This window comes from Aphelocoma coerulescens, chromosome 6, assembly GCF_041296385.1.
Source record: "Aphelocoma coerulescens isolate FSJ_1873_10779 chromosome 6, UR_Acoe_1.0, whole genome shotgun sequence".
In the NCBI taxonomy this organism is placed as follows: Eukaryota; Metazoa; Chordata; class Aves; order Passeriformes; family Corvidae; genus Aphelocoma; species Aphelocoma coerulescens.
Window position 1 is genome coordinate 16,413,107 of NC_091020.1, and position 17,701 is coordinate 16,430,807.

A 17,701-nucleotide genomic window follows, 5' to 3' on the forward strand; every position below is an offset into this window, starting at 1 on the left:
GCTCGCGAGAGGCGGGTGGCGCGGCTGCCCGTAGCTATGGCAGCGGGGGATGAGCGCGCCCGGCGGGACCGCGCGCGGGGACAGGTAGGGATCGAAACTGCTCCTGGGGTGCTGGGGATTCCTCTCGTCCCGTCCCATCCCCTCAGGAGAAACCGCGGCCAGACCCAGCTGTTCACTGGCTGCTTGACCGTGTGTCTGGAGCCTCGCCGGTGGCGACCCCCGCTCTGTGCAGCGGCGCAGCCCCCGCCCCCCTCGGCCGGGCCGCAGCGAGGTCGGTGCGGGGCTCGGCCGGGCCCGAATCCCGGCCCGACCTCCGGCGGGACTGTGAGTGAAGGGCTTCTCTGCTCTGCACGCCCTCAGAAGAGAAAAGGAGTAGCAGGTACGAGAAGAAGAGAATACTAGAGGCTAAACAGGTATTTTATTAGCGGGGGTCTTTGAAATAATAAGGGATGTTGCATTATTTGGTTAATGACTCAGGCGTGATCACCTGCCGTCAGAAGTTAAAACTTGCATAGGACCTGCTGTTGGTTAGAAGAACCTCCTCAGTATTTAATTTACTATGTTGGTCTAAGGTAGGCAAAACCATGTGCGCTTTTTTTTTTTTTTCTCTTTTAAAAGAAAGTAGAAACTCTCTGCTTTTCCAGGGTCGGATTTCTCTTGAAACCTTTCTTTCAGTAGAGGGATTATGGGTGGACATTCATGAGGATTACAGACATAAATAGAAACCATAACAATATACACCCTCTGCTTTCAAAAAGTTGCAGGCACAATGGCTTTCTGGTCTTTCAGCTACGTTAACTTGTTGTGGGTATTGTAATGGCTGATCGTGTGTGTGAAAAAAATTCAAAAAGCTTTTCAGATTTCAGAACAAATTCTGAGTGTTTTAATCATGGAAAAAATATGCATGTGAAAAGGAAGGGATAATAGTTGTGTATTTCTCACGCAGTTTGAAAGAAAGACAAAAGGCATATGTCCTGAAAAAAATCTCTCTAAGCTTGTGCCACTTTTCAGACTTGAAAAAAAATCTACAACTGAAACGTTTTGTGCTGCAATATACTTGACATTGAATAGCAGTTTTGGAAAACGATAACAACATAGATAGTCTTGTGTTTGCTTCAAGAGGGAAGGAGAGTACTGCTGTGCTGAGAACTCAACTGGTGAGGTAACACATGACTTGAATATGACAGCTTTTAAAAATAATTAGAAAAAAGTATTATGGGCTGAAGAATATTCGTCAGCATGTTGAAATCTGTTCTCATGTAGGAAGTGATAGAAATAATAACAGTTTGACTAGATAGGATACTCTGTAAGTTCTCTTCCATCACCTAATCAAGCATGCTGCATGTCATTCAGACCTAATTAAATAGGAGCTTTATTTTTTTGCTCGTTTGTTCCCTCCTCATCTGGTGATGTCACCTATGAAGTCGTTTGCCACAATGTTCTTGGGGTGCAGTGAGGAGTAAGGGTGTGCTTGATTTGTCCAGTGCAGACAAACTTACTGTTATTCCAGAGAATTTAGAAATTTTGGAGGGTTTTTTTTTTTAAGCTAGTAATAGCTGTAAAAACATTTTAGTTAATTTCTTTCAGGCATTGCAGGTAAGAAATATGTCAGTTCTTCTCTCTTTTCTGGCTTAAGAGTCTATTTTGAGACTATAGTCACAAGTTTGATAAAAAGGATAATGGGAATTTAAATCCTTCTTTATCTAGTCTTGGAGATGTTATTAGGGATTAAGCCTTCTTAGGTGAGTTTTCATGGACAGTACATAGAAGAGAAAGTGTGTTTATTTCCCAATTTGTGGAACTTCAAAAAGTTTGTTACCTTGAGAGTCTCATTGAGTTTGAGGGCTCTATAAATATACCTATGTAAAGAACAGTTATGGCTGTCCAGAATCACTTTTGGTCCAACTATACAAATGCAACAGATGATATAAAAAGAAAACTGAAGTAAGAGGATGAAAGAATAATAAAAAGTCACAGCTATTGTTTGGTTTTGGTTATTTTAAATCTGCTTACCAAACTTCAGAACCAGCAAAAGGATCTTATAATTAACATGCCTGTTGATACCTGTAGAACTTAGTAGTCTTTTCATTTTTTCTCATGCAGCCTTCTGAATACCTTATACATCCTTCACTTTCCTGACATATGTTCCACACACATTTATTCAAACAGTTTATTTTCGTTTGTTCTCTGAAATACTTCTTGTTTGCTTTTTAATTTCTTTATTTTCTGTCAATAGTGGCTGCAATCACAATTCCAGAGCCATTTTATATTCTGTCACTGAAGGTCATTCCCTAGAAAAAGATATGCAGTATTTGATGGCAGAGAGGAACAGCACAAAATTTTATTACTAACTGTCAAAGAATTTTGATCAACATTCTTGGATTTCTCTGTTGGTCCTTTTAGTTGCAAGTCAAGTGATAGGCAATCCCTATCCTTAGGATTTTGCCTTTGTCCCTTCATCTGTCAGGCAGCCCCATTCCCTGGGCTTACGCTCTGTGTGTGAGACTGCTTGGAGGAACCATCTCCTGGTGTAGTCTGGACACTTTCTAAGACAAGTGACACAATGTAGTAGGTCTCTTATTGTGTCTCTTGATGTGCAAGTTTAATGTGCAGTTTATTTCTTCTCTTTTTCTGTTATGTCACTTGATGCATGGGGTTTCTTGTTCTGTGACTGGGGAAGGTTGGATTTGGGTGCATTTCACCAGCCACTGTCTATGGAACACAGGTCTAATATTTGGCCAAACTAGGATACAACTTGGCTACGCTACCCTGGTTTTATAGCAATAGACCATATACCAGCTCAATTACTCAGCTTGCAGAACTTAAGTACAATCATTCAGCTGGGAAGCTAACCTGTTGTGCCTTTCATAAAGTTACAGTAAGCGTTTTATATCTGGAGTTATTGGAAAAGGAAGGAAAAGCTTCAGTTTATCAACGCCTTAGTAAAAAACAAGGAACCTGCAAGGAAGGCAAGAGGCTCTTACTTTTTTGATACTTTCCCAGATTTGTGAGTTGTATGTATTCTGTTGTAGTCTTAACTATTAGGAGTAACATTTCATGTTCATAGAGTGTAAAACTTACAGTAGATTTTGTTGTCTAGGGCCCTAAGTTTGTGAAGTAAGGGTGATCTTAAAGGTACTGCATTAAAAGGTGTGTCTATTCACTCCTGTAGCAATTATTGCTTAGTAAAATGGAGAACTCTGGTACCTGCTGAGTGTTTAATGTGATTGCTCCCATACTAGTAAGAGGCAAAGGAAAGGGCTAGACATGGTTTTGAGGCTTAAAACCACTTTTGTTCATATTATGAAAGCACGTGGAAAATGATGTACTGTTATGGCACTTTTTCTATCTAACATAATTTTGAAGAAATACTGTAAAAATATGACTTCTCTAGTATTATTCACAATAACTTGTAAATGGATCCATTTCTGAATTAAACCTGTCTGCAAGTAATACAGTTCTTATATGTTGCTGCTACAAGTATTGTTTAAACATTTTGACTACAAATACATCATAACAACATGGAAAGTAAATTTGATATTCCTTTTATAGTGTACTGTGGCCATTTTCTTCAAAACCTTCAACCTTAAGAAATGCACCTTTGAGCAAGGTATCTGAAGAGATCTTTAAGCAGCACTGTGAAATTTCAGCTTTAAGACCTGCGTATTGGTGTCTCTTCTTTCTTGTCTCTTCTTAATAAAACCTCTGAAAGCTTTGTACTTGTAGAAAGGAAATTATAATTGGTATCTGAGAGTCAGAAGTAACCTTTATCCACAGAATGATGTGTTGTGCTACTAGTGGTATAATTTTCACGGTTCCTCTGGCGCTCTCCAGAGTCTCTGGTCTGGAGATGGTACCTGAGGAGGAAGAGGTTACTTCTGTTTGTTCATATTTTTGTTACGTTGCTGGGGTTGTTTTCAGAAATGCAAATTGTCATGTTGAATTTTGAGTTTGATGGGAACAGGACTGATCCTGACAAATCAATTTGCAAAGGCCAGGGCTGTCAGATGGTAATAGCTTGCCTTCGTTACCGACCAGTTTAGATCTGAACCAATGACCTAGAGGTGAAAAGCTCAGTATTATATTACGAATCCTCTGATCTATCCATATGTCCTCTTGTTTAAAGTCCCTGTAGTCCTCTTAAACAGAACATGCAGTAAATATTGAGCATCATTTGCACTTGTAAATATTAGAACAGTGTCCATTCCAGTTGTCTGCTGTGCGTGTGAGGACACTGCAGTTAAATATAGTAACAATTTCTTACACTCTCTGGCTTTTCATGAGAAACCTTCATACAAATCCAACCATATGGCAGAACCCAGCATTATCCTAAAACCATTAACAAAGCACCTTTTGCTGCCATTAGCAGGAAAATGAATCTACAGCTCTAAGTAGCATACTGGGAGTTACTAATAACATCAGGCTACTGCTAAGAAAATGAACTTAAATAAAATACCATTAGGAGCTGAGTCATCCCACCAACACTTCTCCATGTTGTATCCAGGTTGGTTTTTATCTATGAAAGCCTTTTCAGAGTATATTGTCTTTATTACTCATCTACTTTTTTCTTCATTGAGTATCTTTAATGCTGAAAAAAAACATAATGGAAAACCATTTGCATAGGTTTCATAAAATAGATTTAAAAAATACTTGAAATGTGCAGACAGGCACTCATAAACTATTTTCTCATTCATTCTGATGTAAGATTTTCCTAGGCAACCTACTGAACAGGAGGAGGTCAACAAATGTAAATACTTGGGCAAGTGATTCTTAGTTTCTAAGGCTCTTAAGACAAGTTACTGTATACAAGTCATAGTTTCTGTGAGCTACAGAAATAATAAAATTAACATTTGTATGTATTTGGATTGTCTTTTTATCTCCTTATCCCTTCTCCTCCAATCCTTAATCTCATTCTAGTTCGTATCAACAACCACTGCTGTGTCTGTACTGATTGACCTGCTGCCAAATCAAATATAAAGAGGTGAATTTTCCTACTTTCCCCTCACTATGAGAGCAAATTAGATCTTTTTCTTCTACCTGACCATTAATTTTTATGTAGTTTATAGGAACATAATTATTTTTGAGATCTCTGGGGTTTTTTATTTCAAAATGCTGAAAATTGGCCAACTGATTCAAAAGGTGTTGGAAGGAAACCTATTTTAGTCAGATGTTTCTGTGGGCAACAAAAATAAATTACTGCCTAGTTACTAATGAAACAAGGCATATGATTATGCTGTCTGATGTATCCTTGGTCCCATTTGTTTTCTCCCCCATTTTCAGCTAGAGAATCCCTCTTGGAGCAGTATTTTCCTTTTTGCATTTCTAGTAGACAGGATGTGAGCTGTATTTCTTTTGTAATTTTTTTCCCCCACTCCTTTGGTGGCACTGCACTCATCTTCCAGGGCTTTTGTCATTGAAAGAAAAATGTCTGAATCCTTGGGGGTTTTTGAGAATTGGAGAAATTACAGTTTTAAAACTCAGAGATAGAATTTATGAGTGTTTCGTTCTTTTGAGTATCTCTCCAAACCTGCAACTATGCCATTTTATGTTATTTTGGTTTTGTTTTTTTTGTTTTTTTAGATGCAGATAAGACATCACTGAATTGTGGTTGTCTGTTAAAGTGTGACAGAATATGAACCCTGCTGATCTTTTAATTATTTTGCAATAGACTCTGGCTAGTTACAGTCTGCTATAATTGATTTGATGAGTTCATTTGATCAAGCATGCAGTCCTTGAATTTGAAGGCTAGAAGTCTGGTTTTTGGAATTACTTTTCCCTTTTGTCTTTTACAACTCTGAAAATTCAGGCAGTTAAGCTTCAGCTGCTTTCCCATCCTATTTAAATTGGAACAGTGAATGTGGGTAGATATCTGTTTTTAGAATGTAGTCAAGCTTGCTAGATGGTATAAACCATTTAGTGCCATAAACTGACACAAAAGAGGGGGTTTGAATATGTGCATTACAAATAAGCAGTAAGTAACTAGTGGTTCAAAGGTAGAAGCAGGTAGGATGAACTGTAATAATTAATGATCACACATTACTGTCTTGACTAGAATGCTTTTTTCGTGGGACAGTTTGGTTCACCAAAATTTATGCAGAGGTACACACTGCATTGTCGTGTATGTGGTGGAAACAGTTCTCATATGAGAAGCCTGCAGGGAATCAAGGGGAAATTAGCTTTTTTTCTTTTTTTTCCCCCCATCTGCTTGTTTGTTTCTAATACTTGGTGAAAGTAAATCAGTATTTGTAGTAGATAATGTTTGGTGGATGTAATTCTTATGGTTTCATTTTTAAAAAATGGTATGTGGTTTATTACATTTTGAATTTTGAAAGTAATGAATGGACTAAAAATATGTAAGAGTGATTCAGATGTGGGAGAATGTTTGAAGAGGAGGAATCTTCTATAAGTATTTCCACAAAACATGGAAATAAATATACTCTGGGAAATCAGTAAAATGTGTCACAAAGCAAAGGGTAGCAAAAGACTTTATAATCCTCTGGTTTGCATTGCCAGTACAATGAACTTATAAATGGATCAATAAACAACAGCTAATGCATCTCAGCATGTTGGTACATGAGCTGTTACTGTGACATGGAAACGGGTTAACATCCTCAGTAGATCTGTATGTTATTCAAGAAAATAGGTCATGGTAGGGGAAAGGGAGGAAAAATTAAAGAGGAAAAAAAAGTTGATTTTTTTTACTCTTCCTGTTCATTAAAAGTTTTTCATTATGCTGCATCTCAGATGTGCTAATAAATAGACAGCAAAACTTCATAAACATTGTGATAGTAAACTGCAGCATTCACTCTGACGTCTGTTATGGACACTGTTATCACAGCAATCTATGCAGTACTTGTAACAGATGATATCTGGGGAATTTATGTAAATACTTTTGAAGTGTGTTAAAAAAAGGCATTGCCAGCAAAAATTTTAGGATCCTTTGATTATGGATGCTTGATAGATTTTAAATAGAGATTTATTTATTTTTCTCAAAGTGAATCAGGAAAAAATGCTGTGATGTGAGTTTGGCAATGTTGCAGTTTTCATTTAAGTGCTGATTTTATGGTATTCTTAATTTGCTTAAATTCTTGAAGACAGACAACTTCCACAGATTTTTCAGGGAAGCTTTTTAAAACTTCACTTTAGATACTTCTTTTAAAATGCATTGCTTCAGGAGAGGATGGAGAAGGACAGAATCTATCTTTCCTGTTAGCAACAACTAGCTGGGTTTAAGAATGTGGTTTTGTTATGGAAATAACCATCTTTTAAGAAATACCTTCTGTTGTGCAAATATGTTTTCTTTAAGGCCTCTTCATTTTTTGGGAGAGATAGAAAGGTAGTTTAATTAATTTAGTAATGTATTTCTTCAATCAGTGTACATACTGTTGTTAATAATTACAACAGTCATATTCAGCTGTATAATCATCACATAAATTAATATATTTACCACTTACCCATTATGTTTTTCTCTGTTCACTTTCTGCATGTGATGGATTCTCCTCTGGCTGTTTGTCTGATATTGCAGCTGCAGCCTGGAAAGGTACCTGGGCAATTCCACTGTATCTGATTCTTGCCTGGTAGGAACCAGCAGCGATCACAGCCAAAGGATGGTGGAGTCTTGTTATCTCCACTAGAACAGAGACCTTTTCAGGCTCAGGGATAAAGTGGGACATTTTCAAATTGAAGTTGCTTTTTCTGACTGCATAGCTCCAGAAACAGTTCTAGACAAAAGCAGCAATACCGGGGAAATCTTATTTTTCAGGATTATTCTGCAAAGGAATACCTGAGATTTTGGTAGGTTTTGGGAGAGAAAACATAGAACACATATGACTATTGCAGTGTCATGCTCAGCTGAATTGCTTAATTCTGCTCTGAAATATAGTACTTCAAGTATTGATTACAAATTTGTTTTGTTTTTTTTTCCTCTGATAAGGAGTGCATGTACTGTTTGTACAGCAGTTAGAATTGATATGCCATTTGTCAATAAATTTTAACCTTTGATATATTTTATCTCTTGTATGCATAATAAATGAAAATTACTTGAAGTTGTTTGAACAAGAATCCAAAGCCTAAAATTAGATTTCTAATTAAGCCTAAGCTTTTAAAAAATATTAGGATTTTTAAATTTTGGATTTTCATAGCAGAAAACATCAAATACTAATTTGTTTTAGTATTGTTTTACTTCAAGTGTAGCTGTCTCTGGTAGGTCTGAAAATGGTTGTGTTAGTTGTAGCACTTCCCTCATGTTTCTACTGTCCCGCTTTATGTTAATGGTATCAGTAAAAAATGTGCAACAATATTCCAGGTTGTTCCTTGGCTTTCCTCCTTCCTATCCCAATTTGTCAGGAGTTAATTTGAGTAATGACATGTATGGTAAATGCCAGAGCCCATTTTTTTTATCCTCAGTTGTGAATAAATTATGATAGTCATCTTTGGCTGTAATTGGGAATGGCTTCGAGTATTAATAGCATTTAAATTTTGATTACTACTTCAATAAAACAATGGAAGTACTGTTCTTGAGGTGAATTCTGAAAATTCTCAGTGGCAACTGTTTGTTTCCTGCATACTAAATTTTCAGTCCTTCTGTGTAATGCCAGCCTATTGGGCTGATACGGGATTGCCAGTATGTCCCTGCTTTAAATAGGACATAAAAATGTCTTCACTTGTCCAGTCAAACTGATGTTCCCATTTGGTTTGTGAAAATCACTCATAAATATGAAGCAGGAACTTTCCTCAGGAAGCATGTGAAGTACGTCATGAGTTCATGGACAAAAATTAAGAAAGGTTCTGACTGGTGGTAAGGAAGATATTTTTGCCCACTCCATTGACAGCCATGCATTTGAATGAGAAAATATCCAGTCTCCACCCTTAGAGGATTTTAAGTCCCAACTGGATAAAGCCCAGAGCAACCTGACCTGACCTCTTAGTCATGCTTTCAGTGTGGGGTTAGGCGAGAGACCTCCTCTGGGATCCTTTCTAGCCTCAGTTATTCTGTGGTTCTGATTCACTTGTTGATCACATTCATTTTCAGCATTCTTTCTTCCTAACTGTGTGAGCTGTTCATTTGGAGTGCTCAATAAATTCCTTTGGTAAGAATGGCATCACATGAGACTGGAGAATTAGAGGCACCAGCTCAGGAGGAAAGGGAATGCAGGCAAATTGTTGTCCAACTGTCTTGATAAGCAGCTGAGGCTGTGGGCAGATTAACTCCTGCTTTGAAGAATATTTCTGTGAAGACTTAGTCTAGATTAAGCCATTTTCCTAAGAGGACTTAAGCAAACTATTAAATTATTTGTTCTAAATTTTAGTAAGTTATGCAGGACCTTGACTAAACAAACATTAATTTTTGTACAAGAAATAGACGATTCTCACACATTATATAATATTCAGAAGAAGTTCTAATTGTGAGTATGACAGCATAACTTGGATAGGATGCAGGCAAGAAGAATTGGAGCAAGGAAACCACCACATTTTTTTCTTCTAATAAAACAAACAAAATTTCAGACCTGCCAAAAGAGTTTAGCAGGGTTTCTAAGCAGGAAGTTACCAAGGTATTGTATAATGGGCCTGTTGCTGAGATAGTTGCTTCAACTAAACTTGTTTGGTTTTCTTTTTTTTTTTTTTTTAATTTTGTTACTGATATAAACAAAGAAGGAGGCCAGAAATAAATTTTGTTAAATTGCAGTCAGCTGTTAAGCAGACTGAACTGCATAAATGTTTTTCAAGAGTAGCATTGTCAGTTACTTCTGATTCTTTGATAAGAGAGAAAAGATGCATTTAGATTTTAAAAAGAATCTCTTTGGGAGGTTTTTTTGAGACTATAAAAAATCCTTTTGTCTTCAGAGTCAGAGTTGTCATGAGATAGGAAAAATTATAGAAACATTCATAATTTATGCCTATAAGTATAACTAAAGCATTTTATGAAGAAGTTAATAGCTGCTTAAGGTTACAGTGGGGAAGAAGTCATCTTATTTCTCTATCTAGTAGTAATATTTTTTTGATAAAACTGGTCCTAGACTTAAATCAGGTCAGTTTTGTTTTAAATACCCACTTTTGATTCTAGTGTTATCCTTTGGTGTGGGATGAAGATAAAATAGTTGATTTTCATGTGCATATTTTTAAAGAGAGCTCCAGGCTGAGGGCCTGCCTGCCCCAGCAGAGCTGCTGGCGCTGCACAGGGATGTCCTACATTGCCAGTCTGCTTTGCCAAATTACTTCGATATAAGGAGGTGATGGCAGTGCTTTCTAGTGGGAATGACAAAGTGAGATCCAGCTGCTTGTTTTTCACTGCACACAGGTGGTAGAAACTGAAAAGCAGTTAAAAAATATCTTGCCTCTTACTTACCCCAATAATGATCTGATACTGTCATCCCACATGATGGCTATAGGCAATAAGTAGAATTTTAGCACGTAAATTAGTGTTTGAATTTTTCTTCCTCTACCCACTCCCATTATTTAGGTATGTAGTCGTGCAGTTTTAAATCTGCCAACATTCTTTGTTCTTAAAAAAAAAAAAAATACAAACAGCTACTGAATGTAGAGGTAAATGGTGTCAAATGGAACAACGGATCTTCAATTCTCCCCTTTTTTGTAAGTATCAGCCTGTTTGGTTTGTGTGGGTTTTAAAATATGTTTATTTTTTCTTTGTCAGGGTGGGGAGAAGTTGCCTTGGCTTTTTACCAAAGGAATTTTCCATTGACTGGTAATATTACCACATACATGAGAAGCAGTGATCATGATTTTGAATCCTTTAAGAACTAGTGAAGGCCAACTCTGGGCTGCTCTAAAGAGGTTGTGGAAAAGTTCTTGATCTTGATAAACCCTCAGTCTCTTTTAATGAAGGCCAGCATTTTTATGTTATTATCCATGGGTGTCCTAACTCAGGACAGCATGAAGATTCTTAGTTACTAGTTCTGTCCTTAATAGTGCTGTCCTTAACTCTTCATCTCATAAGCAGTTTACCTCCTCAGAAGAAATAGAAAAAGTAGCACAATTTACTCCTTAAACAAAAAGTGTGTTTGCAACAGTAGCTGGTATGTAGGTCTTTCTTTATGGCTTTCCAATCAGCTTTCACAACAGACTTAATTATTGATCTGCTAAAAACATAATAGTAGTAATGGAACACTGCATAGATCAGTCTAGACAAAGCCAATCACTTGAATTCTGGCTTTTGAAACATGGACATTTTTAACTTTATATATAATATATGTAACTTCTAGTCAGAACTTCCCAAAACAGCTGATGGTCAAACAGGTGTTCATATCAATTTTTTTCTCGTTTGGGCTTTAAAAAATAAATGACACACCTGCAAAGTCTAATTACTTAATAGTTCCTTCAAGTGTTCAGCCCTGTTTGCAGGGTATAATTATTCAGTTGACTTTAGAGAGGGAAAATAATGTTCTTCTGCCACAAAGACATTCACTTAAATGTCTTGGTTTCTGAATTTGGGGGCAGAGGGTGTAGCATGTGTATGTGTTTGCCTGTCATCTGCATGTTCTTTGGGAAATGCAATGCCAAATCCAGTGCCTTCCTCTAAGCTGACTTGGACTTAATGTCACAACTTATCCTGTTGGCAGATTGAGATCTTCGAAATCATGCTTTTGAAAATTGAAAGTCAAAGTAGAAAAGTTATTAGCGCTGCCAAAAATCCATTTGACATTTTTATGAAGCAACCTGTGCTGAAGGAAATACTTTGTGTATTTTCAGGGCAGAATTGCTTTGGAGAGTCTTTAAAAGGGTCATTAGGGACATTTTTCCTCTGTTGCACTAGGATTTTTTAAATGCATACTGGTGCTGCCAAAATTATTTGGAATTTAGACTAAAGTATTGTAGAGCAGGATTTGTTTCCTTTTTAATGATGTCAATTCTGCTTCCACAACTAGAGTAGCCTCCTTCTTGCAGACAGAAGTTTCTACCAGGAGGGAATTTCTGTGATTTCAGTGGGTGTTGCTGCCTTAGACAGCAACCCATGACTGGAATTGCAGATGTGTTTACAGCTGGAATGAGTCCTGCTTTCTTAGGTTATTTAAATTTCAGCCTTGTGAGTGTTTTATTCCATCGAATGGCATAACAGGAAGATATGTTTACTAGTACCTTCAGATTTTTGGATGCAGCCAGAATGCCAACACTGAAAGCTTTGTGTTATCAATGACACAGGTTTTATGTCACTTGATTGCATGTTTAGTTATGTTTTAATTAGAAATATAACTCTGCCTAGCAGAGAATCAAGTAGAATTGCAGGCAAAGTATTAGAATGCATATTTTAAATGGTGTAAATTTCGCCAGGTGTACTAATAAAAGCAACAATATCTATTATGTAAGTAATTGGGAAATAAACTGATGTGCATTGCATCTTTATACTTTATGCAATTTCTGCCTCTTTTATTAAAGTCCAATGACATCACTTGCTTACTCAGCTCTTCTGGATCCTTTGCAGTAAGGAGAATTAAAATACAGAGGAAAACTCAGAACTGGAGTCAGGTATTTTGATTTCAGACGTGTGAACCTTAATACCGAGTTTGCTCATTGCATTTTTTGCAACCATTTTTTTAAGTTGCAAAGCTGTTCATCTATCTAATGGGAAGTAAATATGAAGGAGAGCAGGTTAGTGGGCTGGTAAATACTTGAGAAGGGAATATGCACAATTAATTTTGCTTCAATAATGTCTTTATGTTTAGCTTATCCCTTCAAATAGTAACTGTTGGTGGGCTGATACCATGGAAAAAATTTTAGAGTAATGAGAACCGGGCCACTACTGCATTATTGCCCACTCAGTATTTATTACATCAGCATCCATTCCAGCCTTCCCTGTCGAATTGTATGTAGCTGTTACCCAGACATGGTAATGCATGTGTTGTAGTCAGGGTCAGCTGCTTTGTAGGGCACCACTCCCTTGCTGCTTGTGAGGGATGTCCAGAAACAAGGCCTCCTCTGACAAGCAAGGGGTTGAAGATTTATGACTTGTCTTTGCTACACAAGCAGGCAGAATTCCTTTGACTATTAGCAAATTCAAATTAATCCTGGTGAACTCAGTTCTGGATATGTTTGTTACCTTTTCTTTTTTACTGGAATTCTGTTTCTAGTCTTTCAGTCCAGATATTTCAACAAAATTAACTTTGGCATGATATTATAAGTAGCCAGAATGGATGGGCACAGAGGCTAGGCTTGTCAGAAGATGTTAGTGTAGAACTTGGAATAAAATTTGGGTGTTCTGGCTGTTCCGGTGCTGTCACATCCCCACTTCAGTGAGAAGAGGAACCAGATCTTGAAATGTCTGTCTTCTTCCTACAGAAATAGTTCTGAAATCTGTTAAGTTCTACTGGGGTGGAAATTCTTGGAGGATATGTGAAGTAGCATAATGAAACATTACAATGAATTCTTTTGAGTTAGCAAATGATTTTGCTAATGTAACTTGTATGTGTATCTATACACAAGAGATAAAAGTTAGATTTAATTCCAAAGATCACCTTCACAGAACAGGCTTTGTGTGGACGGTAATCAGCAGTAATTATTTCTTGTTAAGGGTCCTGACCATATAGACAAGATGCAACTGAGCTTGCAGCCAAAACTAAGCATAAACAAGCATTGTGAATACAGACTGTACTAACTGTTCAAATTATGTTTGGGAATTATTAAACTAAATACGTGTTTATATTGAATTCCAGTGTGGTTGTGAATAGAGCAGACATGTTGTATTCTCATGCTATCACGTAGCAGGAGAGAGTTCTTATTTCTTTCCAGTTTAAAGGTATTATTAGGAGCCTGCATCAATGTGATTTTTTTCTATCAGTAGCTATCACATATATGAGGCCGCAGTACAAAGTCTTACCATGCAAATTTTCCTAAACACATTAAGTTCTTGAGCTCTAAGTTGAAATGATTGTTATGGGAACTGGTAATCAATCTACTTAATATAAAAGAAAAATCAAACTGTTATTGTTTAATATCTGTTCCAAAAAATACTGAATGCCAGCCCACTTAAAATCAGCCAGTAAAATGCTATCTAATTAGTGATTCAGTTGTGATTAGTGATTAGTGTAAGTGTTCAAGATTAATATAATTTGTAACATTTTTACTACCTTCCAGACATTAATCCTTTAGTGTGCCTGTAGCAAAAAGCAAATAAACAAACAAAATCTCCCCCCGAAATCCCATCAGTTGAAGCCTGAATATTTGTCCTTGTAAATTACTTTTATCTCATGAGGAAAAATGTGCTAAGGTGTAAATTAGTGATTGAGCAGTTTCAATGTAAATTTTCTTTTGTTATGTTGTCTGAGATTTCCCTGAGTATATATAGTTAATTCACTAGTGGTTTATACTAACTTGTTTTGCTTCTCAGGGTAATTGGACTAGAAATGCATAAGTCAGTTAATGCAGTTCAGCTGGTGGTCAGTATCTTGTTAAGTGATGATAAATCAGTGGTTTAGCCTTTTTCTTATGAGAGGGATAAAGTAGGCATGTCGGCAATGGTACTTTTTCTTTTTTTTTTTTCTTCAAAAATATTAGTATTTTCACTTTTAATTAAATAAAGTCAGATACTCCCCAAAAGCTAGGTATTCATTTACTACATTAATCTATGAATCTAAATACAAACAGTATTTTTATTCTTTTTCTTCTAGTGTTAAACTTGTTAGATTTTGCTCTGCTTTTTTATAAAGTATTGTCATAAAATTTTACAATGTGTCAGATGAATTTTGGATAATCTTAGAGGAACTAATTAATTTGGAAGATACTTTTGCATCCTAACTATTTTTATTTATTACAGTTGTATTACTGCATCTTACTTCTTTTGGTCTCTGATATTTTTGGGAAGATAAAACTTCAATAAAGGGAAGGGCTAGAAGGCTATACAAGTATGCTTAGTGTACACGAAAGATAATGAACAGATTTTCAGTTTTATGTAATCATTGTATAATTCTTGTGAAAAGGAAATAAACAATTTGGGTGCATGGTGAATAACCTACAATACACTTAAGAAAACTTAGGTATTAGTTATCTTTAACTCATGTCTTTAAACTTTTTCTTCCTGTTCTTTGTTGCTATTTTAAAATAATGTAATCAAATATTTACATCTTAAACTGCCACATACACATGTACTATAAGAAGAGTATTATTATGCTTTTTAATTTTGGGCAAGGACAGCAAGTGACTAACATTTTAAAAGTAATTGTACAGCAATGTAGGAATGTACAGAAGGGTTGCTGGGTTTGTGTGCTACGCTATCAGAGGAAATACGCTGTGAGAGCCAGAGTATCTGCAGGACCATTTGTGTCCGGCTTAATCCTGGTTTTTATCTGCAGTGCCTTGTTCAGTGTATGTGCATGAATTTTGTGAACAAAGTATGTGTGTGTGTCCCATCCAGCCCAGCTCAATCTGCTCGGCTGGGTGTAGAGACAGATTTCATAATTGACACAGAAGCGACGCTAATATGCTGCAAACGATTTGGTAATTGGTCTCCCCTCGCTGGTGTGATTGTGAAGCCTGGATTGCAGAACTCTGTTTCTGTTCCTGTCTTCGTGCAGCTCTCCTGTGTTGGCATTGCACTGGAGATGGCCACCCCAGTGGGAAGTACACCTTCCTTCTGGCAGGCCTTGTCCTGACCTTTCCACAGGGCTGCACAGCCTGGGGCAGCCCTGCAGTACCACTGCCCGCTGAACTGCGCTCACCGCAGGGTCCTTCTAGCAGCCATCTATCCACTGCTCTGTAATGGGGGGGTTTTGACAGGCAGCACAGTTTTGTAAGATGGACTAGAAGTAAGAACTATGAAAATATCCTCAAAATATCAGCAGAAGAGGAGTAGAAATGAGCAGCAATTTGCACAAGGAGGAAATAAAAAGCATACTTTTTAGTATGCAAAACCTACTTGGGTAGGTTATTTATTAGGTTGGATCCTGATGACATACATTCTTTGAGTGGTTAAGGAAAAAAAAGTGATGGAAGCTATCTCAGTACAACTAGCTACCCTTTGAGATGCTGGAAAACGTGAAAATATAAAGAGGGTGGGGTAAAGAGAGGAAAGGTCTATAATTTCCTGTCTCCTATCTTCCACATTTTGAACAAATTCTTGTAGAAAATGTAAGCCTCAGGGAGACAACAGGAACATGTGGCACAAGCACGATGCATTTAGGAAGAGTAAATAATCATGCCAGTTTAATTTTCTTCTGTAACATGACAATAAGGCCAGTGAATTGACAAGAAAAGTGTGACTGTTAGCATTTTTCATGTTAGTGAGTTCTTTGGCAGTGTTTCTTGCTATAATATTGCAAACAAGGGAAGAAATGTGACCTGAAAGAAACTTGTAGAGTAGGAGCAAGACTTGGTGGATGACTGTGCCTAGTAGGTGGTTACTAATGATTGTCTGTCAAAATGAAATGGTTGTATTGAATGTGGATCCGCCACGGTCTGTTGGGTCTGTGCTCATTCTGCTTCACTTCAATCTTCTTGTTAATGACCTTGATGATAGAATAGAGAGTGTGCTTACAAAATTGATTCACTAAAAATGCCCCTAGAACTTGGAGGGAATATATGTACGTAGGACACAAGTTTATGAGCACAAAATTATTTTGAGAAAATTAAGAAAATCTTAGGAGATAAATAGTGACAGATTGAAGTTCTGCGCTTAACAGAAATCATGAATACACAATTAGACTGTAGGGAGCAAGTAATTAGATGATAATTCTCCAGAATTCCTGATGTAAAAGGGCAAATGTTATATCAGGAGGGATAAAAAGATACAGAACAATCCTTCTTTTTTTTTTCTTTATCCACAAGTAAGTCCTCTGTTGAAGTGTTGCATCTCACTAGGGCAAATGCCCTAAGAAAATAGAGCTCACCTGAACAGATGCTGGGAGAAGAGTAAACAAATCATTTGAGGTCTAGAAAATGAGGCCTAATTGGAAAGACTGAACTAATTTGAACTGAGGAGAGGAGCGAGTGTGCAAGTGCCAAAAAGAGAACTAGAAGGCATAATTTTGTGTGTATGTAGTAGGCAGTTTCAGGAAGGTAGGAAGTTGTTTGGTATAAAGCCCATCCATGAGAGAAAGGGAAAGATGAGTGATCTTAAAATGTTGCAAATAACTTATATTAGGTCTCAGTTCATGAACAAAGGACCGGTTTCTGAGATAACTGACTGTTCTTTCTCCTAAAGAATTTTATTTAACTGTTTTTTTAACAACATCATTAAGATTGATGAACAGTACATACAGACTTCTTGGAATGTTACTGAGTGAAAAATGAACACTTTGAGACAATTTACCCTGAGACAATATCCACTTGACAAAATTGTTATGCAAACAGTCTCCATTATTGCCAGTCCTTTGAGTTCTAACATCCTCTAACTCAGTAGCCTTCATCTTGTTTTCTGCTGGTATCTCACTATGCAAGTAAAAGTTGTACCAACACAAGATTTGCAGCTCTTTTTTCCTTTTCAGAGGCCCTTAACAAGCCTGTCAGTAGTTAACTTTTATTTCTTTCTCTTTTTCATAATGATTTCAGTTGTTTTTCGGTGTTCTGGGTACTGGACATATTATTAGCATCTGAAAACAAGGAGTGTACTGCTGGTAATTGTTTTGTTTATAAAATCTTTCCCAGTTTCCATTGTCTGTTTCTTCACTGAGAAATGAGTGAAAGCTTCTGTTACCTGAGGGTGTAATATATGTTAGTATACTTCGAGTCTGTGTTTGCCTTGTTATACCTTAAAATA

At 36.9% G+C, this 17,701-nt stretch overlaps 1 protein-coding gene across 1 annotated transcript in view; it reads left to right on the top strand.

The window, feature by feature from the left end:
- USP54 (ubiquitin specific peptidase 54) overlaps positions 1 to 17,701 on the top strand; it is a 96,361-nt gene continuing 78,660 nt past the window's right edge. The window contains exon 1 of the mRNA XM_069019387.1: positions 1 to 84. The gene's annotated coding sequence lies outside the window, so the exon portion shown is untranslated. The remainder of the gene's footprint in view (positions 85 to 17,701) is intronic.